General features: G+C 43.9%; 1 non-coding gene across 1 annotated transcript; it reads right to left on the bottom strand.

Annotated features, from left to right (window-relative positions):
- Positions 1-1943: 1943 nt before the first annotated feature.
- LOC114671151 (U6 spliceosomal RNA) lies at positions 1944-2046 on the bottom strand. The gene has a single exon (XR_003721046.1). It is a non-coding gene; the product is annotated as a U6 spliceosomal RNA (small nuclear RNA).
- Between the last annotated feature and the right edge of the window lie 308 nt (positions 2047-2354).

The raw sequence follows: 2354 nt of genomic DNA on the forward strand, positions 1-2354 counted from the left end.
AACACTTTGGAAGACCAAGGCGGGTGGATCACCTGAGGTCAGGAGTTCGAGACCAGACTGGCCAACACGGCGAAACCCTGTCTGTACTAAAAAACAAACAATACAGCTGGCGCAGTGGCTCATGTCTGTAATCCCAACGCTTTGGGAGGCCGAGGTGGGCAGATTACTTGAAGTAGAGTTCGAAACCAGCCTGGCCAGCATGGTGAAACCCCATCTCTACTAAAAATACAAAAAAATTTAGTTGGGCATGGTGGCACATGCCTGTAGTCCCAGCTACCTGGGAGGCTGAGGCAGGAGAATGGCATGAACCCGGAAAGTGGAGGCTGCAGTGAGTTGAGATCACGCCATTGCACTCCAGCCTGGGCGACAGAGCAAGGCTCTGTGTCAAAAAGAAAACAACAAAAATTAGCCAGGTGTGGTGGCGTACTCTGTTGTCTCAGCTATTCAGGAGGCTGAGGCACAAGAATCACTTGAACCCAGGAGGCGGAGGCTGCAGTAAGCTGCGATTGCAGTACTGTACTCCAGCCTGGGTAACAGAGTAAGACACCGTCACACACACACACACACACACACAAAATAATAATAATAATAATGAGGCCAAGCACAGTGGCTCATGCCTGTAATCCCAGCACTTTGGGAGGCCGAGGCAGGTGGATCACGAGGTCAGTACATTGAGACCATCCTGGCTAACTTGGTGAAACCCTGTTTCTACTAAAAATACAAAAAATTAGCCAGGCATGGTGGCACACACCTGTAGTCCCAGCTACTCTGGAGGCTGAGGCAGGAGAATTGCTTGAACCCAGGAGGTGGAGGTTGCAGTGAGCTAAGATCGCACCACTGCACTCCAGCCTGGGCAACAGAGCGAGACTCCGTCTCAAATAAATAAATAAATAATAACAGCCCCTAAAACGTGGAATTGGCTAATTGAGGTGAGGTATAAGATAGTGAGAAGTTCCCCACTCCCCAGTTAGGAATGATTAGCAATTACTGGTTTTTGGTAGAAAAATGCCTGGCTAGATTGCTGCCGATTTTATATTAGGACTCTTCATGTATTAAACAATAACAAGGCTGGACGTGAGCCACACTTTGTTTGAACCTAGCTAATCCAAAAACAGAAAATATAAAAAACACAGTTTTGCCTATGGTTAATCCAAGATGGCCAAGAATCAGTTCTGGCTTTCCGGGATTAGAATGTCAAAATTCTATACCCAAAAATAAAGTGAACGCTAAGGAGGCCAGGATACTGATATCCACAGATCACTCCCAGTTACTTCCTGTTATTCATGCCCTGGATGACAAAGGGGACAATTGTTCTCATTACAAAGAACCAGTCAAAAGAATGTAGCCAGAAAAGAAGCAACTGTCTCACTCTGCCTCTCCACTTCGGATAGGGCCATGATAGAAGTCAACAAGCTACAATGTAGTGGATGGTCCAAGCACCAAAGTTTGTTTTAGAAAACAAGATAAAAATAATTCTGGTTTTGGTTATAAGCTTGGGGAATGTGAATAGAAAACAAAAAAGTACTAACATTATACATAAGTCGTATTGCTTTAGAAACCCTAAGCCTGGTCAGGCGCAATGGCTCACTCCTGTAATCCCAGCACTTTGGGAGGCTGAAGTGGGTGGATCACCTGAGGTCGGGAGTTCAAGACCAGGCTGACCAACATGGAGAAACCCCTTCTCTACTGAAAATACAAAATTAGCTGGGTGTGGTAGTGCATGCCTGTAATTCTAGCTACTCAGGAGGAGGCTGAGGCAGGAGAATCGCTTGAACCTGGGAGGTGGAGGTTGCAGTGAGCCGAAATCGCGCCATTGCATTCCAGTCTGGGCAGCAAGAGCGAAACTCCCTTTAAAAAAAAAAAAAAAAAAAACACCCGGAGCCTAAAAAAGAGGGGAACTCTATTCTAATGGCCGCCTCAAACCTTTCTCTTTTTTTTAATATGGAATGCTGGAATGCTTCACGAATGTGTACGTAATCCACGCAGAGGGACCATGCTAATCATCTCTGTGTGGTTCCAATTTTAGTATATGTGCTGTTGAAGCAAGCGTTCTTTCTTCTCTTTTGAAAACGGTAGTTTTTTACTGTGGTAATCCTGTTTTCCTTTCATTTTTGTGCAATAGATGTTTCAGGATGATCAAATATATTATTTAGCTATAAGTTCCAAAATCATGAGGCCTTTTAGAATAGTGCTATTCAAAGACTATAAAGCTATGTTGCACTTTTGCAACTATAGACATATATGTGATACTTCTGAGAATTTTTATTTAAGCCAAATAAAATAAAGCAAAACACCATTATCTCTTGAACGTTGTCATTGTCACTGTATGTTTTCATGGCCAAGCCAAAATTCTT

Source organism: Macaca mulatta, chromosome 11 (genome assembly GCF_049350105.2).
Source record: "Macaca mulatta isolate MMU2019108-1 chromosome 11, T2T-MMU8v2.0, whole genome shotgun sequence".
Taxonomy (NCBI): domain Eukaryota; kingdom Metazoa; phylum Chordata; class Mammalia; order Primates; family Cercopithecidae; genus Macaca; species Macaca mulatta.